Here is a 25,204-nt window from a genome sequence, read left to right as displayed (position 1 = left end):
ATTTTCCTCAAGATTCTGCCACTTACCAACACTAAAGACAATTTATTTTGTATTAATATATTATTAACCTATCAACCCCACAGATGCAATGACCTGGAAAGTGGGCAACTCTACATCGGTACTACTCTAGAGATGGGATCGAAATTAGAGCACTCCTCGCTGTACAGTGATGCTGTGTAATGTTTCTCAAACCTAAGAAATGAAATACAAAAGGCTCAAATGATAGTTAATTTGAAAATGCTGTGTAATGTGAGTGAAACTGCATTGGCTCATTTTATTATTCACACATCAGCATGTTAAAAATTAGAGAGCAGGGTGACTTCTTCCTGTTGTCGATATTTCGGCAGTTTGACATGGAATCAGAATCAAAATTTATTGTCATAACCAAGTCTGAAATTTGGTACTTTGTGGCAGCATCACAGTGTAAATATTTATGTTATAAACCATCTTACAACATTACTTTAAAAAAAATAGTGCACAAAATAGTCTGGTTCATTGATTATTCAGGAATCTGACCGCAGCAGTGAAGAACCTGTCCTTGTGCCGTTGAGTGCTCGTCTTTAGGTTCCTGTATCATTTTCCTGATGGTAGCAGAGTGAATAGGGTGTGGCCTGGGTGCTGTGGGTATTTGAGGATAGAGGCTGCTTTATTAAGACACTGCCTCAAGTATATGTCCTCGATGGAGTGAAGTCCAGTGCCTCTGGAGTTTATTCTTGTCCAGAGTGTTGGCGCCTCCTTATGAGGCAAAGCTTCCCACAGCCAGAATGCTCTCTATGGTACACCTGCGTGGTGGCACATTGTCAGAAATTTCCTCTTCATTTGGCTTTGGGTTGATGCCTTATTCCACTCTTAGGGTTGAAAGAACAGTCAGAATGCTGCCCCTTGTGAGTTCAAGGACCCACAGGGCACTTTCATAGTGCCTGTAGCTAATCTGATAATAATTTTGATGATCCACATGGAGCAGGCGTTGTTGGTCTAATGGTGATTCTTTAATTGGAGAGAGAACCTCTGGTCAATTTGATGCTGCCCTTGGAATTTTTCTTCCTCTTTTTACATTTCAGACACCAATGATCATCATTTCATGAAGGCATCAAAATTGCTATTTGAAAAATGTACCAAAACAATTCCATGTTCTCTTTCTCACAGGAGATTAATAAATAGCAAACCTCATGCAGGTTGTGAGATCACATAATTGCAGAATACATTTGTTCTTGGAGATTTTATCGATGACCAGAACAATGATATCTCACTAATTGCATAAACTGCAAGTTTCACTCATTTTTCTTGCTAGAAACAAATGTCTGGGTGATCAATGCACATATGAGCTGATTAATGAAATATCTATCAGCTGATGCTGTCATGGGTAATGATCAATGTAAAAGTAGTCTAATGAACACAAATTGAAGTGACCCTAAATATTTACTGAATTCCAAAAAGGTTTTAACTGCTTATTGTTGTCACAAGGTACAGCTGTTTATCTTTTATTGGAAGAATTGAATGGATCCTCATCCTCCACAATATCCCATGCAAGTACCAAAATATATTATTACTGCCTGTGGTGCAGCAGGCATTTGCTCACAGCAAATGTACCCAAGTGTCTGCATGCAGTGAACTGGACTAATGATTTCAGTATTAGAATAACTTCTCTGCTGAAGATGTCCCGAGGTGCTTCACCAAGTAGATATAAACACAGAGCAACAAATGACAGTCTGAGTTGAGAAAGGTGACTGAAGGCAAGATAAACTTGTATGTTTCGGGGAGGAATTTTTGAGACAAATAAATAAATAGCAAACTGAAGAGACAGTGAGTGCCAGAAAGACAAAACTGTAGAAGCAACAATCTTGTTTGCAAACTAAGGTACTTCCATCTGTTGTGCTTGTAATATTTATACTTTCTAAAATGGGGAAATGATTATGATAAAGTAAAAATCGAGTTTCTATCGGACCAACTTTGAAAGAATAAATGTGGGCAGTAGCAGGAATTCTGTGACTAAAAAGATGATAGAAAACTAGTCTAATACTGCTTTTCTTTTATAAATGTCAACTTTTATTGTCAAATATGCTGTCCAATTATTAGTTTGCGGATATCTAAAGAAATAGTCTCAAACTTGAATGAGATGATATTATGTTTTCGGTTAGACAATTCAGTTTTATCAAAAAAGAACTGATTAGTTCCAAAGCTCTTCCTTCATTCCCTTTCATACAGGAGCAAACTATACCTTCAAATTTGTAGTCGCTGCACAATCAGCTCGTAACAGCGTTCTCCAGTCCTTGATGCAAAAACATGTAAACACATCCAGACACAACACATACAGACAAACGATATATATTCAGTATAGCAAGAGAGAGATGAATACATCACATATATAAAATTAAATAAGTATTGTATAATAAGTGTATGAGCATCCACTCCACACACAATTCCCCTCCTCCCCCACCCCTTCAGTTTCATCTGATCCAATTATCCTTTACCTCCTCCCTAATAGTTTCTCTTATATTACCATTATTAAATTATTTACTCGTCAGATTCCAGTCCCCTTTCTTTACCACCCTCCTGCCTCACCCTGTATGACTCATCTTCTTCCACTTGACACCCTTTATTTTCTCCCTTGTCTTTCATTTTGGCTGACATCTGCCAATTTTTGCCTCCGTCTTCCATCTCCACCCTTTATCCTCTCCTTCTGCCCAACACCCTTCTCTGGCCAAAGTACAATATTTATATTAAAAAAAAAACTAGATGAACTCAGAGCCAGATTACAACAGCAGAGGGTCATCAGAGATTATTGTGTGATGTGCTTCACTGAGATATGGCTGAACGAGGACATTCCTGACACAGGGGTACAGGCTGGTGGAATGGACACCAGCATCAGGAAAAACTAGAAGAGACAGAGTTTGTACCAGCATCAGCAATTCACCTTAGTGTACAAATGTGATGGTTAGGTCCCAGTTCTGCTCCCTGGCCAGGAAAACCAATTGTCATCCATTCTAACAGCTGAGGGAATTCTCTGCCATCATTATGGTTGCTGTTGACATTCTGCCCCAGGCTAACATTAGCCTTGGGACTGGAGAGACTGAGGACTGTGATCAGCAGCCATGAGCAGCACACCCTAATGTCTTCCCGGTCATTGTAGGAGACTTCATCTAGGCCAACTTGAAGAAGTCTCTAACAAACCATCACCTGCACAACCAGAAGGGCCGACACACTTGATGACTGCTACACTACCAACAATAACGCCTGCCAAGTCTTCCCATGTCCACATTTTGACAAGTCTGATCACCTTGCTGTACTAGTACCACTTGTGTACAAGCAGAGAATGAAGACTACAGCATTAGTGGTGAAGAAAATGAAAATATGGCCGAGGGAGATGAAAGAGAACCTGCAGGACTGTTTGAATCAGTGGACTGGACAATATTCAAGGATTCACATTTAAACTTGAAAATATACCACTGTCACCAACTTCATCAATACTTGTATGGATGAATGTGCACCCACATACTGTGAGGACCCCAACCAAAAGACGTGGATGAACCAAAGTATCTGCAGCTGCTGAAGATTCGGTTGATGGCGTGTAAGACCAGTGATCCAGATCTCTGCAAGGTCCAGGTACGATCCACAGAAGGCTCTCTCAGCAGCAAAGAGGCAATTCCTGGGGAAGCTAGAAACAGGGTCACATAATTGGCACCAATGTCAGGGCTTGCAGGCAAGTAGAAGGTGAAGCCTAACATCATAAATGGCTGTGATCCTTTACTACCCAATGAGTTGAATACCTTTTATGCTCACTTTAAAAAGGAGAATTCAATGGTGTGACTGAGAATCCTGGCAGAAGTTGGCAACCCTGAGATATGTCTTTGAGGCCAACGTCACAACATCTTTCAAGAGGATGAACCCTCGCAAGGCATCAGGCCCTGATGGCAAACTTGGAAGGGTAGTGAAACCTATGCCTTCCAATTACCTGGAGTGTTAATGGACATTTTCAGTCTCTCATTGTTGCCACCTGCTTCAAAAGGCCATCAATCACTCTACCCAAGAAGAACAGATTGAGTTTCCTCAATGACAGTCATCCAGTAGCACTCATATCCACTGTGACGACAGGTTGGTCATGGCCAAAATTAACTTGTGCCCAAGTAAAGATTTAGACCCTCTGCAAATCGCCTACCACCACAATCACTGGCTTTTCATTCAGCCCTGGATCACCTCGATAACAGCAACATGTACAACAGGCATCTTCTCAGTGACTTCCGGTTAGCTTTCAGGACCATCAGAACCTCAGTACTGGTCAGCAAGCTTCAAACCCTGGGCTTCTGCACCTCCCTATAGAACTGAATCTTTGACAGCAGATTGCAATGAGGAAGCATGCAGGAGTGAGATAGATCAGTTGGTTGAGTGGTGTCACAACAACAACCTTGCACTCAATATTAGCAGAAATAAAGAACTGATTGTTGACTTCAGGAGGGGGAAATCAGGAGAACATCGAGGGTCAGCAGTGGAAAGTGTTAAGAACTTCAACTTCCTGGATGTCAACATCTCTTATGATCTATCCTGGGATCTCCAAATTGATACAATCATGAAGAAGGCTCGCCAGCAGGTGTATTTCATAAGGAGTTTGAGGAGATCTGGCATGTCACAAAAGACTTTTGCAAATTTCTATAGGTGTACTGTGGAGAGCATTCTGACTGGTTGAATCATTGCCTGTTATGGAGGTGCCAATGCACAAAGCAAGAAAAGACTATTGAGAGTGGTGAATTTGGCCTTTGCCAACATGGGCATTAATCTTCATTCCATTGAGGACATCCACCAGAGGGGGAGTCTCAAGAAAACAACCTCTATCATAAAGAACCCTCACTGCTACCATCAGGATAGAGGTACAGAAGCCTGAAGACAAACACCCAACTGTACAAAAACATCATCTTCCCCTCTGCCATCAGATTTATGAATGGACAAAGCACCACAGACCCTTCTTTACTTTCTCTCCTTTTTGCACTAATTTTTAAAAAAAATGTAATTTATAGCAATTTTGCATCTGTAATGCTGCCATAAAACACAAATTTGGTGACATATGTTTATGATAATAAATTCTGATTCTCCTCCCTGGTTCCCAAACCCCTAGTGATTCTTCTCTAAAACCCTCCTATCCTGTCACTATTAAACTGGTCCTGACCAGAAACATCCACAATTCTCTTTCTCCCATTGAACCTGCTGTGTGTTTTTGATCAGATTGTTTTTATTTACTCCAGTTTACAGCATCTGGAGTCTCCATGAACATAAAACTTGTTGGCTTTGAAATGACTGTATTTCCAAAATTTTGGATGCTACTCAAACTTGCAGATTATGCAAGTTATAAAGAAGTTTGTAAGAAATCTATAAGACAACAATCATTGCCGCTGTTATTTTCACGAACAATAGATTACACTGCAAGTAGCAGGGAAGTGAGCTCAGGCTAGAATGTGATTGATAACATGATTCAGTGCAGAACCACCCTGAGACAAACTCAAACAGTGTGCTGTGCTGACAGTGTCAAATAACTGTCTGATATAGTTTGTGAAGGTAACAATATTTCATTCTCCAGAGCAGCTTCTCCTCCTCTTTATATCCTTGTGCCTGATGCCCAGGTAAAACATTCCATCTTCAAGCTTCCAAAGATTCACCACATTCTGAATGTAGAAATTTCTCCTCACCCCAAATGGTTTTAGCCTTATTCTGAGACTGTGTTCTTGTGTGCTAAATTCCTCAGACAAGACAAAGAATTTCCCTCTATCAAATCCTTCGAGACCTTAAGGAATGCTACATTTCTCATGAGTTCTCTCATGCTTATAAATTCTAATCTACTCAATCTTCCTTCATATGGCAACTTCACTATCACCAGAACCAAAGTAGTTAATCTTTGCTGCACCCCATGAATGGCAAGTCCATTAGTTCCCCAGTATGGAGACGAAAACTACATACAATATTCTAAAAAAAAACCTCACCAAGGATAGAAAAGAAAAAGAAAATAAAGACTTCCTTACTCCTGAACTCTAATTCTGTCATGACAAGGACTAACACATCATTTGGAATCTTAATTGCTTGTTTTTTTTTCATGGAAACATCTTTAAAGAAACCCAACAAAAAATGTTAAACATGCTTTTGTAAATCCACATTGGGCTCAGCTCATTGGGTCCACTTCTGTGTACCGCAGTAACATTAGGATAGATGTTCTCCATCCCCCATAGCACAAACTTTTAAATGCTTGGAACTCTCTGGATTGCGGATTGAGAAAGACATTCATAGCCCTTTCGCCCACTCCGCCAAAATGATGGTTGACTTGGCTTGTAATTTATGTCCTAAGAAACTGATACAAGGTTTCTAGTTCCCCGATGTCCTGCAATGGCAAGAGTGTTAGAATTCAACAGTTCAATATTCAACATCATCATCCCCTCAAAAGAGATCACCAAACTCTAAGACCTGGGTTTCCATACACCACTGCGTAATTGGATCCTTGATTTCCTTACATTCAGACTACAATCAAAGGATTGATAAGAACATCTCCTCTGCCATCTCTATCAGTATCAGAGCACCACAGGGCTGCGTTTGTAATTCCCTGCTCTACCTGCTTTACACTCATGACAATTACGACTACACCATCTATAAATTTATTGATGATATGACAGTAGTGGATTGTACCTGAAGGGGAAATTAGTCAGTGTGCTGGAGGGTGATTAAAAAATTAGCTGAATGAGTGCAAGATTGGTGTTAGTGTACCAATGTCATCAAAACCAAGGAGCTGATTGTCGACTTTAGAAAGAGAAAATCAGAGGTCAACGACACAGTGATCATTCGGCGATCAGAGGTGGAGGGGGTGAACAAATTTCATTTCCTGTGAGTCACCATCTCAGAGGAGCTTTCCTGGACCCAACACACTTATGTGAAGAAAACTCATGAGTGCCTCTACTTGCTCAGGAGTTTGTGAAGCTTTGATACGACATCGAAAACCTTGGCAAACTTCTAAAGTGTGCTGGCCAGCTGCATCACCACTTGGTATGGGGCACAAATTTCTCTGAATAGAAAGCTTTGCAAAACCTACATCAGCCCAGTACATTACAAGCAAAACTCTGCCCACCATCAAGAAAATCTACATGGAACATTGCCATCGGAGAGCAGCAGCAATCATTGAGGAACCACACCACTAAGGATATGTTCTGTTCTCGCCGCTGCCATCAGGAAAGAGGTAAAGTTGCCACAAGACTCATGTCACCAGGTTAAGGAACAATTGCTACCCATCCTGCATCAGACTCATAAACAACAAACTCCATCAGAAAATCATTTCAGGACACTCATTTTGCACATATTTATTACTGAATATTTTTTCTGTATTGCAATTTATTTACATTTCACTCTTTTGTACAATTGTTTTTGTCTTGCCCACAGGAAAAAAGAATCTCAAGGTTGTGTATGATATCATGTATGTGCTCTGACAATAAATCTGAACTTTGAAACAAACTGAATTGGACTTCATTTTGGGTCAAAATCAGAATCTCGTTCATAATGCCTACTCTTGTTAACCATTCTCACTCTAGCCATTCCTCAATCCATATGACAGACGACCTTAGGCTTATGGATGGGTCGCATTCTTGGAAAAAACTTCTAAATCACAATCTTCTGTTAATCAAATCCATATTTTCAATGGGATGTATTCCCGTGGGAAGTTCTTTTCTCAATAACATTGATATGATCAACGTATACAGCAGAGGTGTTAGCGGATGTAATGGCCACTTAGAAGATTTGTTTTGGATGCTGACAAGCAATCTCTTGTTGGAGGCACAAGTGATTGTTGATGCCTTATGATCTTTCAGTCCTCAGTTTGATTGAAGATGCACAATTTAAATGTTTAGATAAGATAGTTTAATGATACAACTCACAACAACAAGCAATGATCATTTAGGTTTACTTTACAACCGGCTCTTAACCTTGACAGCTCTATTTCAAACATCATGAGGGTAAATAATATGAAAAATGAAAACCTGCTAGATGCAATGTGAACTCACTATGCTAAAAAATCTATCAGATTTTCTCCTCATGAATCAAATAATGGGAGTTTAAAAAAAATCAAATGCACGTGTTGTTTCTTTCATATTGCGTGTTGACCCATATTTTCCCATGTTAATTCCACATGAGTGAATTTTATCCTGTATCTCATATTTTTGGGCAGTAATTTATGAGACTATAAGGGTAAATTTCCATTACCTGAATCCATATGTGGGCTTTGCCGATACATAGCTCAGTATAGCATGAAAGGTATTTGCTAGCCTGTGAGAACTGAGGAAAAAAAAAGTGAAGAAATTAAGATCTTCTTGTTGCACAAAACTAATTAATACCAGCTCCAAAGTGTCAATTTTATATTATTTTGGGTTAAATTTTCCAAACCTGTCAGTGGAAGTATCCATGGATACTTAACCTTTTCTCTGACCCCCCAAAGGTAAGTCCAAACAATGCTTAGGCTGTTTTTGCAACATTTTTGCTGGTGACTTGCCAACAATGATGTCTATCCAGATGGTGATACAATTCTAAAAACAAACAATAAAGATTTATAGGAATAGAAAGAAGAAACATAGGAGAGCAGCTGGAAGCAAAGGCAGCTAGGTTAGTGATAGAACCAATAATACTGGCACTGGGTCAGTAATCCACCAGAGGAGCAGATTTCCTTTGCATTAAGTAGTCTTAAAACTCACTGTAACTATCCGGCCTGAAGGAGTTAGTCCAGAGGGTTTCAGCCTTTTCCTTTCCACTCACATACCACTATGCCATAGGTGCTCTGTGGTTAGTAAGGGATTGCTTAAGGTGGTTATGTGGGTGGAAAGAAAAAGTTTGAAAACCACTGTATTAATCGTGCATAATTGACTTGTTATGTGCACAGTTTCATAACTCCAAAGGAAATGGGCCAATGACAATTTTCTCAAGCAAAATATTCCAGTAACAATTGGGTCAAGAGCAGTGATTCTCAACCTTCCCTTCCCACTCACATACCACCTTAACCAATCCCTTTCTAATCACAGAGAACTTCTGGCATAGGGAATTACTTAAAGCGGTATGTGAGTGGAAAAAAAAAGGTTGAGCACCACTGAATTAGTCAGTTACAGACCTGCAAAGGAGCATTGCAGACGTTTGTCACTTACTCAATCAAACCCTTAGAGATTTCTCCATGAATGAGACCACTGGAGCAGACATGCTCTGAATTTCTTATTGTTAATAAAGGTATTGTTACCTTTCTGCAGTGTGCAACCATTATGATGAGTAATCCTGATTGGATATGTTAAAGGCATTTATTTTAATTTATTCATGTAATAGAAGCAGCACCGAATATGTCTAGCATTTATTTTTCATCCCAAATTTTCTTTGAGATGGTGCTTTGGAACTATTGTGGAACACTTGCGTGGGAAATTCCTCATATCATGAGCTAAAGATGAAGGGACAGTGGTGTTGTCCAAGCTCAGGATAACGTGTGAATTTGAGGGAAACCTGACTCCAGCTGCATGAACTAATGTCACAGAAAGAGCAACAATGATTTGTTCCAACCTCATCACCCCCATCCATCAGTATTTTTCTCATAGATGTTATTTTACTATACAAAGCTCAACATTCATATTTAATGTCAGAATATATGCATGACATCACTTACAACCCTGAGATTCTTTTTTCCCTGTGGGCCAGGCAGAATTTCTACTTATTGGTGGTGCAAAAGCTGTACTCAAGAAAAGATATGTTTAAAAAGAGAGGAACTTAAACAAAAGAAAGAGAATGTAAACAGATTGACTGTGTAATTGTTGAGTTGAGAAAGACTATCATGTTCAGTGGGTTTTCCGAGAGACAAGTCTGGACACAAGGGTTTGCAATCACGTAACTTTTATTAACAACAATTTATAGGAGAGTGTGGGAAAATCATTACGGGAATAAAACACACATGCACAATTTATAAAAGAGAGTTGGAAAACATTAAACAGTACGCAAATACTAACTCACACATGCAGTGCCGACTTTCACACACTATAAGCAGGTGTTCTCTACTGCCTACCTGATTCCTGATCATTGGGAGGCAGCTCTGGTACTCACTGTACGCAAGGGTACACTCACCCTCCCAGACCCATGATCACTGGGAGGCTGCTCTAGTACATACTGTGCACACAGGGGTATAACACATAATCCTGAATCCCGAATCATCCGGAGGTGCAGTTCTACTGCAAGTATTGATCTCTACAAATACTATGGCTCAACTTCAGGGCAATGCACACCTTACTCGTGACCCTTCCAAATGACATCCACAGAAGTGACCTGGCATGGAACGATGTCGGGGCTATCATCACAAGGCAGAGAAAGCAAAATGTGCTCTGTGCTGGTGCTAAATATAGTACTAATCTGTGTGTCTAGACAATAGAAACACTGAGTCATTTCAATTAGCCAATGGCAAAGTGTGCACTAATTAATGTCTAGAGTCCAACCTTGATTGACAGGTGATGTGACTTCCGAATACATTCCAGATGGGGACATGTGACCACCCACAATACACACATTGCAGACAGGCAGGGAGGTCACATTTCCTCCATATACAATAGCAATGCAGAGGTTAAAACAAAACAACAATAAATAATGTGCAAGCTAAGAGTCCTTAAATGAGTTTTTGATTGAGTTTATCATTTAGGAGTCTGATGATGGGGGGGTGGGGGGGGGGTAGCAACTGTTCCTGAATCTGGTGGTGATAGTCTTGTGGCACCTAGACCTCTTTCCCGATGGAAGCAGTGAGAACGTCCTGCGTGGTGTGAAACCTTGATGATTGTGGTTGCGACCGAACCGGCAGCTGCATTGCATGTAGATTTTCTCAATGATGGGGAGAGTTTTGCCTGTGATGTACTAGGCTGGGACAGACCTTTTGCAGGGCTTTCCACTCTGAGGTATTGGTGTTCTCGTACCAAGCCATGATGCAGTCAGTCAACATATTTTCCACTAAATATCTTTAGAAATTTTCCAAGGTTTTATACATCATACCAAAGGAGCTTTTAGCTCCTTTGCGCAGGCCCGAGGACAGGTCCACGTCCTCCCCTCCACGTCCTCCCCCTCCACGTCCTCCCCCTCCACGTCCTCCCCCTCCACGTCCTCCCCCTCCACGTCCTCCCCCTCCACGTCCTCCCCCTCCACGTCCTCCCCCTCCACGTCCTCCCCCTCCACGTCCTCCCCCTCCACGTCCTCCCCCTCCACGTCCTCCCCCTCCACGTCCTCCCCCTCCACGTCCTCCCCCTCCACGTCCTCCCCCTCCACGTCCTCCCCCTCCACGTCCTCCCCCTCCACGTCCTCCCCCTCCACGTCCTCCCCCTCCACGTCCTCCCCCTCCACGTCCTCCCCCTCCACGTCCTCCCCCTCCACGTCCTCCCCCTCCACGTCCTCCCCCTCCACGTCCTCCCCCTCCACGTCCTCCCCCTCCACGTCCTCCCCCTCCACGTCCTCCCCCTCCACGTCCTCCCCCTCCACGTCCTCCCCCTCCACGTCCTCCCCCTCCACGTCCTCCCCCTCCACGTCCTCCCCCTCCACGTCCTCCCCCTCCACGTCCTCCCCCTCCACGTCCTCCCCCTCCACGTCCTCCCCCTCCACGTCCTCCCCCTCCACGTCCTCCCCCTCCACGTCCTCCCCCTCCACGTCCTCCCCCTCCACGTCCTCCCCCTCCACGTCCTCCCCCTCCACGTCCTCCCCCTCCACGTCCTCCCCCTCCACGTCCTCCCCCTCCACGTCCTCCCCCTCCACGTCCTCCCCCTCCACGTCCTCCCCCTCCACGTCCTCCCCCTCCACGTCCTCCCCCTCCACGTCCTCCCCCTCCACGTCCTCCCCCTCCACGTCCTCCCCCTCCACGTCCTCCCCCTCCACGTCCTCCCCCTCCACGTCCTCCCCCTCCACGTCCTCCCCCTCCACGTCCTCCCCCTCCACGTCCTCCCCCTCCACGTCCTCCCCCTCCACGTCCTCCCCCTCCACGTCCTCCCCCTCCACGTCCTCCCCCTCCACGTCCTCCCCCTCCACGTCCTCCCCCTCCACGTCCTCCCCCTCCACGTCCTCCCCCTCCACGTCCTCCCCCTCCACGTCCTCCCCCTCCACGTCCTCCCCCTCCACGTCCTCCCCCTCCACGTCCTCCCCCTCCACGTCCTCCCCCTCCACGTCCTCCCCCTCCACGTCCTCCCCCTCCACGTCCTCCCCCTCCACGTCCTCCCCCTCCACGTCCTCCCCCTCCACGTCCTCCCCCTCCACGTCCTCCCCCTCCACGTCCTCCCCCTCCACGTCCTCCCCCTCCACGTCCTCCCCCTCCACGTCCTCCCCCTCCACGTCCTCCCCCTCCACGTCCTCCCCCTCCACGTCCTCCCCCTCCACGTCCTCCCCCTCCACGTCCTCCCCCTCCACGTCCTCCCCCTCCACGTCCTCCCCCTCCACGTCCTCCCCCTCCACGTCCTCCCCCTCCACGTCCTCCCCCTCCACGTCCTCCCCCTCCACGTCCTCCCCCTCCACGTCCTCCCCCTCCACGTCCTCCCCCTCCACGTCCTCCCCCTCCACGTCCTCCCCCTCCACGTCCTCCCCCTCCACGTCCTCCCCCTCCACGTCCTCCCCCTCCACGTCCTCCCCCTCCACGTCCTCCCCCTCCACGTCCTCCCCCTCAAAAGATGCTCACAAACTCAAGCTAGCATGCTGGAGCATCAGAACCATGCTAGACAAGGCTGACAGCCACCGACCTGAACGTCGGTCTGCCCTCATTGCACATGAACTCCTCAGACTTGACATCGACATAGCCGCTCTCAGTGAAGTCCGCCTGGCAGATGTAGGCAGCCTCCAAGAACGCGGCACGGGCAACACACTCTACTGGTCTGGCAAGCCTTCGGATGAACGACGCCTATCTGGTGTAGGCTTCATGGTCAAGAGCTTCATTGCCTCCAAACTCGAAAACCTTCCGACAGGACTCTCGGACCGAATCATGTCCATGCGACTCCCCCTTCAAAACAAGCATCGCATCACCCTCATCAGTGTCTATGCTCCAATCCTCCAGGCGGAACCAGCAGAAAAGGACAAGTTCTACACCGACCTGTGCAACCTCATCCAACGCACCCCTACAACCGACAAGGTTGTCATCCTGGGCGACTTCAACGCTCGTGTCGGCAAAGACTCAGAAACCTGGCCAGGAATCCTGGGCAAGCATGGCGTCGGCAAGTGCAACGACAATGGGCGCCTCCTGTTGGAGCTCTGCGCAGAACAGCGATTTGTCATTACAAACACCCTTTTTCAGCAGAGGGACAGCCTTAAGGCCACCTGGATGCATCCCCGATCCAAACACTGGCACCTCCTGGACTACATCCTGGTGCGAGAAAGTGACAAACGAGATGTGCTCCACACCAGGGTCATGCCTAGCGCGGAATGCCACACTGACCACCGGCTGGTTCGCTGCAAGCTCAACCTTCACTTCAAGCCAAAGCCCAGGAACAGTAAAGCCCCCAGAAAGAGGTTCAATGTTGGAAACCTGCAGTCAGACGAAGCGAGAGGAAACTTCCAGGCAAACCTCAAAGCAAAGCTCGACGATGCAACCCGCCTCACGGACCCGTCCCCTGAAACCCTCTGGGATCAGTTGAAGACTACCATACTGCAATCCACTGAAGAGGTACTGGGCTTCTCCTCCAGGAAAAACAAGGACTGGTTTGACGAAAACAGCCAGGAAATCCAGGAGCTGCTGGCAAAGAAGCGAGCTGCCCACCAGGTTCACCTTACAAAGCCGTCCTGTCCAGAGAAGAAACAAGCCTTCCGTCGCGCATGCAGCCATCTTCAGCGCAAACTCCGGGAGATCCAAAATGAGTGGTGGACTAGCCTCGCCAAACGAACCCAGCTCAGCGCGGACATTGGCGACTTCAGGGGTTTCTACGAGGCTCTAAAGGCTGTGTACGGCCCCTCACCCCAAGTCCAAAGCCCGCTGCGCAGCTCAGACGGCAAAGTCCTACTCAGCGACAAGATCTCCATCCTCAACTGATGGTCAGAACACTTCCAATCTCTTTTCAGTGCCAACCGCTCAGTCCAAGATTCCGCCCTGCTCCAGCTCCCTCAACAGCCCCTAAGGCTAGAGCTGGATGAGGTCCTCACCCTGGATGAAACATGTAAGGCAATCGAACAACTGAAAAGTGGCAAAGCAGCAGGTATGGATGGAATCCCCCCCAGAGGTCTGGAAAGCTGGCGGCAAAACTCTGCATGCCAAACTGCATGAGTTTTTCAAGCTTTGTTGGGACCAAGGAAAACTGCCTCAGGATCTTCGTGATGCCACCATCATCACCCAGTACAAAAACAAAGGCGAGAAATCAGACTGCTCAAACTACAGGGGAATCACGCTGCTCTCCATTGCAGGCAAAATCTTCGCTAGGATTCTACTAAATAGAATAATACCTAGTGTCACCAACAACATTCTCCCAGAATCACAGTGCGGCTTTCGCGCAAACAGAGGAACTACTGACATGGTCTTTGCCCTCAGACAGCTCCAAGAAAAGTGCAGAGAACAAAACAAAGGACTCTACATCACCTTTGTTGACCTCACCAAAGCCTTCGACACCGTGAGCAGGAAAGGGCTTTGGCAAATACTAGAGCGCATCGGATGTCCCCCAAAGTTCCTCAACATGATTATCCAACTGCACGAAAACCAACAAGGTCGGGTCAGATACAGCAATGAGCTCTCTGAACCCTTCTCCATTAACAATGGCGTGAAGCAAGGCTGTGTTCTCGCACCAACCCTCTTTTCAATCTTCTTCAGCATGATGCTGAACCAAGCCATGAAAGACCCCAACAATGAAGACGCTGTTTACATCCGGTACCGCACGGATGGCAGTCTCTTCAATCTGAGGCGCCTGCAAGCTCACACCAAGACACAAGAGAAACTTGTCCGTGAACTACTCTTTGCAGACGATGCCGCTTTAGTTGCCCATTCAGAGCCAGCTCTTCAGCGCTTGACGTCCTGCTTTGCGGAAACTGTCAAAATGTTTGGCCTGGAAGTCAGCCTGAAGAAAACTGAGGTCCTCCATCAGCCAGCTCCCCACCATGACTACCAGCCCCCCCACATCTCCATCGGGCACACAAAACTCAAAACGGTCAACCAGTTTACCTATCTCGGCTGCACCATTTCATCAGATGCAAGGATCGACAATGAGATAGACAACAGACTCGCCAAGGCAAATAGCGCCTTTGGAAGACTACACAAAAGAGTCTGGAAAAACAACCAACTGAAAAACCTCACAAAGATAAGCGTATACAGAGCCGTTGTCATACCCACACTCCTGTTCGGCTCTGAATAATGGGTCCTCTACCGGCATCACCTATGGCTCCTTGAACGCTTCCACCAGCGTTGTCTCCGCTCCATCCTCAACATCCATTGGAGCGCTTTCATCCCTAACGTTGAAGTACTCGAGATGGCAGAGGTCGACAGCATCGAGTCCACGCTGCTGAAGATCCAGCTGCGCTGGGTGGGTCACGTCTCCAGAATGGAGGACCATCGCCTTCCCAAGATCGTGTTATATGGCGAGCTCTCCACTGGCCACCGTGACAGAGGTGCACCAAAGAAAAGGTACAAGGACTGCCTAAAGAAATCTCTTGGTGCCTGCCACATTGACCACCGCCAGTGGGCTGATATCGCCTCAAACCGTGCATCTTGGCGCCTCACAGTTTGGCGGGCAGCAACCTCCTTTGAAGAAGACCGCAGAGCCCACCTCACTGACAAAAGGCAAAGGAGGAAAAACCCAACACCCAACCCCAACCCACCAATTTTCCCCTGCAGCCGCTGCAACCGTGTCTGCCTGTCCCGCATCGGACTTGTCAGTGACAAATGAGCCTGCAGCTGACGTGGACTTTTACCCCCTCCATAAATCTTCGTCCGCGAAGCCAAGCCAAAGAACATACATCATACCAAGCATCTGCAAATTCCTGTGGAAGCAGAGGTGCTGACGTGCTTTCTTCATGAAGACATTCACGTGTCTGGTCCAGGAAAGATCCAATGAGATAGTGAATCCCTGGGCTTTAAATTTGCTCACACTTTCCATCTGTGATTCCCCCAATGATCACTGGATCATACTCCTCTAGTTTTAAGATCTATCCAATTCCTATTTTAATTCATTACTTGATCTGGTCTCTGATGCTCTAATAAGTCATGAACACCCTCTGACTCAGAGTTGTTTAGCATGGAAACAGACCATTTGACCCAACTCGTTCATGATGACATGTTGCCTATCTAAGAAAGTCCCACATGGCTGTCTTTGCCCATATCCCTCTCATACTTTCTTATTATATACCTGTCTAAATGTAGTTTAAATGGTGTAATTCTACCTGTTTCTACAACTTCTTGAAAAAAAAAATCTTCACATCCTTTTGTATGTTCTCTCCAAATTTTTTTGGATCGCCCTCCTTGATCCTTGAACTACCCACTGATGGATTATTTTAAACTCCTCAATCAACTCTCCTGACACCTATTTTTTGGTTCACAGAAAACAACCCTATTGTTATCCTGAGCTTGGACAACACCACTGTCCCTTCATCTTTAGCTCATGACACGAGGAATTTCCCACGCAAGTGTTCCACAATAGTTCCAAAGCACCATCTCAAAAAAAATTTGGGATGAAAAATAAATGCTAGACATATTCGGTGCTGCTTCTATTACATGAATAAATTAAAATAAATGCCTTTAACATATCCAATCAGGATTACTCATCATAATGGTTGCACACTGCAGAAAGGTAACAATACCTTTATTAACAATAAGAAATTCAGAGCATGTCTGCTCCAGTGGTCTCATTCATGGAGAAATCTCTAAGGGTTTGATTGAGTAAGTGACAAACGTCTGCAATGCTCCTTTGCAGGTCTGTAACTGACTAATTCAGTGGTGCTCAACCTTTTTTTTCCACTCACATACCGCTTTAAGTAATTCCCTATGCCAGAAGTTCTCTGTGATTAGAAAGGGATTGGTTAAGGTGGTATGTGAGTGGGAAGGGAAGGTTGAGAATCACTGCTCTTGACCCAATTGCTACTGAAATATTTCCCTCAAATTTGCAGCCTAAATCACTCAACCATGCAATAATGAATGAGGGATAATATCAGAATCACCAATATTGTATTGGAAGTGTTGCATTTTCAATGACCAGGGATAGTGAAACTTTGTAGTCAACCGAGAAATCTGTTGGGGACTTCCTCCAGACCTTTGCTTCCCTGATACAATGTGCCCTCAGCAGCGGCACATGCCATGCCCCTGTGCTCAATTTGATTCAATTTGTGTCACCTTACAATTTGCACCAGCTATACGCCTCATGCCAAGAATTTCAATTTACAATCTGAATCGCTGCCATGACTGAACATCTGGTCATTTGTTATTATCTGTGATGTTAAATTAGAGATCTGGTTTCCTTTTTAAAAAAAAATTCATAGATTCAGAAAACTAGAGTCCTATGTGAAGTTGAAGAATTTCTCATCTCTTGGGTAGCATTGCCCCCTCAACCAGACAGCATTGAAACCATTTTAATTTCACTTTAGTCTTATTGTGGTTTATATTAATGTGCACAGAGTAGCTTGAAGCTAACAGTCATTGCATTTCAAAGTAATTAATTAAAAATTAAGTGTTTTGATATACTAGTTAAAAATATGGATACACGCTATAAATGCAAGTCTTTTACTCTTTCCCCTAAATCAAATTTGACTTGATCTCTATGTGTTGTTCTTGCAATTAACAGCAGTTTGACCAAATTCAGAAATATATCAGGACTTCACAAGGGAATTAAATGGAGTGAACAATAATTTTGCATTACTTGAGCTTCACTGAACTTGTGACACAAAAGGAAGATGCTTGGTTCATTATGATATCCAGCTCGAGTACATAGTTTGGGGTGGCACAGCAGAGCAGCAGTTATCATTGTCTATGTAGAGTTGGCACATTTTCCCTGTGACTAAGTGGGCCTTTCCCAAGTGCTCCTGTTTGCTCTCATACACTGTTTGATAAGTTCAATGACTGCTGTAAACCGTCCAATATATAGTGGGAGGTGGAGCACAAGGTATCTGGAACATGAAAGAAAAAAGTAAAACACAAAAGACTGCAAACCGCATGGTTGAAATAAAAACACAATGCTGGAGAAACTCAACAGGTCAAAGAGTATTTTATATAGCAAAGATAAAGATATATGACCAATGTTTCGGGATAACTTTGATGAAAAGGTCATGCCCAAAACACTGGTTATACACCTTTATCTTGCTTATATAAAGTACACTATTAGACTTGCTGAGTTTCTACAGCGTTATGTTTTTACATTACATGAAAGAAAAATAAAGATCAGTTGAGGTGAGTGATTGGTGGCCAACATGCATACAGATATCCAAAGGACCAGCTTCATTGGTGAGTAACTCCATGTTATTTGCACAATATTAGCATCAGAAACAGACCCATCATGTTCATGTTGATTATCAAGTACCTAATTATAATAATCCCAGTCTCTCACCTTTCTCCCATTAATTTGTTTGATGAATCCATTATCTGTGAGGGACCCTTGACAAAGTGACAACTCTTTGTTTTCCTAAAGTTAAAGAATTTAATGTACATTACATTCTAAATGTAGTTTTACATTACCTTTAAAAAGCCCGTCATAATCTTGCTTTCCTATTACGTGAGGTTACATTGCTCAAAGTTTGTTAATATAACAGCTGGATAATTTTGAGTAACACATAATGTTATATGTGAAAGCAATTATGCTATTTCTGCAGAAATCCAATAAATGTCCATCTGGTTACTGCCCAAAATTAGCTTTCTGTTAACCATTAAAGTGTATCACAAGTCATCACTTGTGATGGAGATCATAGAATCAAGGAAATGGCTGTATTGAAGAAGATTACCATTGGGTTAATTAAAGAATGTGCCAGCTATTTCCATTCCAATACCATTTCCTCAATGTTGTAAATTATTTCCTTCCAGTTACTTATCTCGAATTAAAACATTTTTTTTAGACCTACTGCACTGTAACAGGCCAATTCGGCCTTACATGTCTGTGCCTCCCAATTTACACCCCATTATGTTTTTTGAAGGGTGGGAGGAAACCAGAGCCCCTGGAGAAAACCGGCGCAGACGCGAGGAGAACATACAAACTCCTTACAGATAGTGTGGGATTTGAACCCAGGCCCAGTCCCTATCACTGGCACTGTAAAGGCGTTGCTCTCACCATTACGTCAACCATGCAGCCCTTGATTAACCCTTGAATTCTACAAACCAGGTAAAAATTAATATACACAGAAATTTGACACAATTAATTGCAATTGCATTACAAGTACATTGGCTGGCGAGTCATGTATACTCTATTAGTTATTCATTTGTTGCTATCACCATAGTTAAACTAGCAATTCTAACTAACATACTGCTGTTCAATGGAAATTCCACTGCCAGAACTGAAGAATTGTTTCCTTGAAGCTTTTAGTTTGATTGACGTCATACTCTAGAGTACGAGTGCGAGTGAATCAAACATATCACATCTACATTAAAAGTAGTAAATGCTGTCAGTCTGCCTCCCTTGTACTGATAAACAGTCTATCCAAACATGGAGTATAATTCTTTCAAATTTAAATTAATGCTGGAGATATTCAATTTCTAAACATTTTACACTTAAAAACTTTTCATCCAAATTTTCTTTCCCTTGATTTCTCTTTCTATATATGCTTCACAGTGAGATAATCAATTCTTCTATTTCCTTCCTCCTCAGTCCTTATCTTGTTCCACCTAAAAATAAAATCTTTTTTTTTAAACCAAAATTAAATTGTGTTTGTGATCATTTTCAGGTCTAGACATTCCAATTGAACAGTTCCAAGCGGAATGCACAGGGGCATGTCGAATAGTATCCCAGCATCTATCACATCCTAAACATAGTTAAAGCCTTCCAGACATGAACTAAAGTCACCACCCAAAATAAACCACAATGCTTCAGCAGTCCATTGACTAACATCCATAGCTACCAAAGTGATCCTTCACAAGGAACTTCTAAGTCCTTTGCACTACTCAAACTATTCAAGCATATTTTGGGATAATTTATCTACTAAGGAATTTATTTTCTGTGTGTTCAGTCCTTGATTAGGATGATTATCTTCTGCAGCTGCTGGGCTGTTCTGACCATGATAGAGTCCTTCCAATTCTTGGCAGTTTTTGCCACAAAAGAGAACAAGGAATGTTTGTGATGAAGTCGAAATCAGATCAGCATATTTTATGCTATTATCCAGCAGTGATCCATTTTATGTGGGGATGGCACGTAACTCCTTCATTCTTACTTGATTGCATTCAAGCAGTGTCTGCATGTGAGGTATACAAGTGTCAGAAAAAAAGTTTTGCGAATAATTTGCATCTGCCACTGTGTTAGTCTTCACCATGTTGGATTAGGAATTAAGATGAGGTCAGCATTTCTTATTTGATAAATCATTCTGATGTTCTAGTTCACACATTCTCAGCAAATTTTGCAATCAGTGTTGGTATCGGTAATGATGTCCAACATCAAAAAGTAAATTTACATTTGAAGGCATTCATTTCCCAATGGTTGGATTTGATCAATTAAGATTTTTTTTATTTTATTTCGACATACAGCCAAATAAAGGCATTTACAGCCCACGAGTCTGTGCCGCCCAATTTACACTCAATTAACCTATACACCCGGTATGTTTTGAACAATGGGAGGAAACTGGAGCCGCCAAATAAAACCCACACAGACACAGGAAGAATGCACAAACTCCTTACAGACAGCCTGGGATTTGAATCCCATTTCCAATCACTGGCGCTGTAAAGGCGTTACACTAACCACTTCGCCAACAATGCTGCCCTAATGTTGCTGTTTTTCCTGTTCTGACAAATCTTCAATACTCTGTTTCACTTGCTCTACTAAAATTATCTTAAATATCAATTCATTTTTTAAATGCAAGCATTTTAAAAATCTAATCCCTTAAACCATGTCTTTCTAAAATGTTACTTGTCAATACTTACAAAACCTACGATAATTTTACATGGACATAAATTCATAGTTTTAGTTAAAATGTTTCACTCTAATTGATCATTAAATCGATGTCGATCTTTCCACAATTGCTCAATTAAACAATGGGTTAATGTGCTTTCAACTGTGACAATTCTATTCTGGAATTCTCACCCTTGATGTTTCCATCTCACGTTTTTCTTTGTTCTTTTAATGATCCACATAAAATACTTACTGTAAATATTCGTGTATAATGTGAGCCCCCCATTTTTGAGGGGAAAAAGGGGGAAAATGTTTACCCCAATGTATAATACGACCCCCCTCCCCTCACCCGCATGAGTCGCGCTGGCATCTCTCCGCTCGGCCACCCGCCCAGCCTCTTGAGTCGCACTCGTGTCTCTCTGCTCGCCAGCCCGGCCTCCTGAGTCATGCTCGTGCCTCTCTGTTTGCCCACCCGGCCTCCTGAGTCACGCTTGTGTCTCTCCGTTTGCCCGCCCGGCCTCCTGAGTCGCGCTCGCATCTCTTCATTCACCTGCCCGGCCTCCTGAGTCGCGCTCGCATCTTTCTGCTCGCCCGCCCAGCCTCCTGAGTCACACTCATGTCTCTCCACTCACCCGCTTGCCCAGCCTCCTGAGTCGCACTGTCGACTACCGCTCGCCTGGCCGGCTACCCAAGTCGTGCTGGTGACTACCGCTCACCTGCTCACCTGCAGAATTAAAAAAAAAAATTTACTCTTGTGTATAATGTGACACCCCCCCCCCTATTTTTGAGGGGAAAAAGGGGGAAATTTTTTTTGCAGTATACATGAATATTTATGGTATACAGAAGATCTGGATGCTTGGAGATGGAGTGATGCATTAGCATGGATAGAGGATTGGTTAACTAATAGAAAGTAGAGGTGTTTTTTCTGGTTGGCAATCAGTGGTGAGCGGGGTGTCGCCCTCAACTGTACATGATGGACACAAAAGATCCCTTATAGGGGACAGAATGTAGTGTATCTAAATTTGTTGATGACACTACATTAAGTGGAAAAGCAAATTGTGCAGAGGGTATGGAGACTCTGCAGAGAGATACAGGTATAGAGAGGTTAAGTAAGAGGGCAAGGGTCTGACAGTTAGAGTACAATGTTGACAACTGTGAGATTATCTGCTTTGGAAAAAAACATGGAAGATCAGAATATCATTTAAATTACATCCAATTGCAGCCTTCTGCCATGCAGAAGATCTTGGAAGTGCTTGTGTATGAATCACAAAAGGTTGGTTTGCAGGTGCAGCAGGCTATCAGGAAGGCAAATGGAATGTTGATCTTCATTGCTAGAGGGATGGAATTTAATAGCAGGGAAGTTATGTTGCAGCTGTACAAAGTACTGGTGAGGGTGCATCTGGAGAACTGCGTGCAATTCTGGTCTTTTGTTTGAGGAAGAATGTATTGGATTTGGAGGTGGTGCAGAGGAGGTCACCAGGTTCATCCCAGAGATGAAGCAGTTAGCCTATGAAGAGAGATTGAGTTGTCTGCGACTATACTTGCTGGAATTTCAAAGAATGAGAGGGTAGCTATTAGAAGCGTATAAAATTATGAAAGGCATAGATAAGATAAAGGTAGGTCAGATGTATTCATTGATGAGGGTCTAAAACGAGGCAACATGGCATCAAGATTCAGTGTAGTAGATTTAGGAGCGAGATTTCGAGGAACTGGTTTTCTCAGAGGTTGTGGATCTATGGAACTTGCTGCCCATTGAAGCAGTACAGGCTACGGCAAATAAAGTTAACAGAAGGTCAGATAGATTTTTGCATAGAAAGGAAATTAAAGGATATGGAGAAAAAGCAAGTCGATGGTAATGAGTCTATCATTGAATGTCGGAGCAGGCTTGACAGGCTGGATGGCCTACACTCGTTCCTTTTTTTTTAATGCTCTTATCACTTAAATGCTTATTTTTTAAAAAAAATATTGATTTTAATAAAGAACTTATACAAATAAAAAAGGTACAATTCAATATGATATGAACAGTTACACAAACTAAATAAGACATTCCGTATATCACGAACATACATAAATTGCAAATCACATGCATAATTCATATTCTAAATAGAAAAAAAAACCTCTAATAATACAAAAACAAAGGAAGGAAAGAAGAAATAATAAAGGAGAAAAGCTCAACAGTGTTAACCATGTTGCCACAGTTAACTATCTCGGAAGATCTTACCTGGAACCAACGCGCCAATGGCATCATGAAGAAAGCCTCTACTTCCTCTGGAGTTTGCGGAGGAGCTAGTGGAGTTGTTCAAGTGAACGGGTACAGACTTGAAGGGCCGACATGGCCTGATTCCGTGCTGTGAACAGTTATATGGTTATATGCTATACTATATATGATTAGTATTAACAGAAAAATAAAGTTAAAATATTTAATATAAAGAATGTGCAAGTCAGACAATTTAATTACAATGGAATAAAATTATAAAGATAGTGAGTCATAAATTATCCCCATAACTTCTGGAATCTTGTATCTGAATTGTTAATTGAATAACAACTCTTTTCCATGTTCCAACAGGACATGATGTCACGCCACCATTGATCATGAGTAGGTAGGGCTGCATCCTTCCCTTTAGTAAAATCACACGCCTCGGCAATCCTTGTTTGATTAACCTATATTTGCCTGGTTTGCTTCTTGGAGGATTCCAGACTGAAAATGTGACCATTCTTTTTCCTCCCACTGATGCTGCTCAATCAGCTGAATTCCTCCAAGATCGACAGTTTAAATAAGTGCTATGAATATTTTAATTGAAGGGATCAGTTATGTTTTGTTAACACAACCGCTGTATTCCAGGAAATTATTCCCAATTTCACGGAAATCAGTCTGTAGCCCTTTTTATAGTTAAAAAAAAAAACAATTATAAAAGAAGATATTCTCAGCCTTTACATCACTTAACTTACCTGGATGAAAGCTCTGAGATTCAGGAGGCAGACTCTGATCCGCCTGAGGGGGGGTGGGGTAGAGTCAGAGGTGGAGGGAGGATGATCCACCTCCTCTGCTGAAGTGGCTGCGGAGGGGCGGGCTGATGATATCGTCAGTCCACAACCCTGAGTGGGATTTTAAAATTTTAATACAACGAATCACATTGTGCAGGAGATCTGCCTGGATCCTAAGACACCTTGAGCAGATCTCCACCAATGCTCTTACCTGCTCTTCTGTTGCCATTTCGGGTGTAGGCCACTTTCCCTTCTTGGCACGTATGGATGACATCACAGCAATGGGAGGCGCAACCGCACCACTCATCCTTCCTACCTCAGCTCCAGAAGACGGGTGCAGACACGGGTGCGAGAAAGCAATGCTGGATCCGCAATGCAGCCTTCTCCATAGAAAGGTAAATTAAACTTTTTGTCTTTTCATTGAGCTGCCTTTGAGCTGGTGTTACACTATAAAAAAAAAACCTTTACGTAAAAAAGATTGGAACGGGAATAAGGACTCATTTCCTTTCTGACATTTTACCTCCACAACCCCTAGTTATTTTCACAGATTGCCTGCAGCCTAAACTGAACTATGGACGATCCATGAACAATGGACTAATGAATAGGACGTCCAGCTCCTTAAATACCGCCCTTCAGGCATTTTGTCTAAACACACGATGTGATACGGATATTTGGAGTTTTGGTCATTCCTGTGTGAACGGTCACTCCCAAGATGTAGGGAGACACTTCAGCAAGTTACTATCCAGATATGACTTGATGGAAAGCGGAAATGTTGGAGAAAATTACTTATAACCTTAGAAAAAAATTCAATGCCTTTCTAAAAATTTGGAGTCCATATCTTCAATATATAGGTGTAGATTCTTAACTATTGACCCCCCCCCCCCCCCCACCTTCCCCTGAATCCAGGAACCACATGGGAATCTGGGTAAATCAGGATATTTGACCCTTGGCAGGAGATTGATGAACCCAATGAAATCTTTTTTTTCTTTTTCTTCATTTCTTTTATTTTTTTGTCCCTTTTTTTCTTTTCTCTCTTCAATTCTATTGACTATTTTTCTCCTTTATTTCCCCCACTCCCCCCCCCCCCGCCAGGTGGATGGGAGATGGAGGATTGGAGGGTTTTCTTACTTAAAATCAACATCAAATGATAAGATGATGTTTCTTTTATGTAATTAATGAATTTCATGTGATTTGAAAATATGAAATAATCAAAATAAAAGATAAATGATGTAAGCTCTCTGAAA

General features: G+C 43.5%; 1 long non-coding RNA gene across 1 annotated transcript; it reads right to left on the bottom strand.

The window, feature by feature from the left end:
- Positions 1-8,224: 8,224 nt before the first annotated feature.
- LOC138737489 (uncharacterized) lies at positions 8,225-21,693 on the bottom strand. Its single transcript, XR_011340972.1, has 3 exons — positions 21,608-21,693; positions 8,401-8,540; positions 8,225-8,292 (listed from the first exon to the last, which is right to left on the bottom strand). It is a non-coding gene; the product is annotated as an uncharacterized lncRNA (long non-coding RNA).
- Between the last annotated feature and the right edge of the window lie 3,511 nt (positions 21,694-25,204).

Source organism: Narcine bancroftii, chromosome 6, assembly GCF_036971445.1.
Source record: "Narcine bancroftii isolate sNarBan1 chromosome 6, sNarBan1.hap1, whole genome shotgun sequence".
Taxonomy (NCBI): domain Eukaryota; kingdom Metazoa; phylum Chordata; class Chondrichthyes; order Torpediniformes; family Narcinidae; genus Narcine; species Narcine bancroftii.
This window is presented reverse-complemented; position numbering and strand designations above follow the sequence as displayed.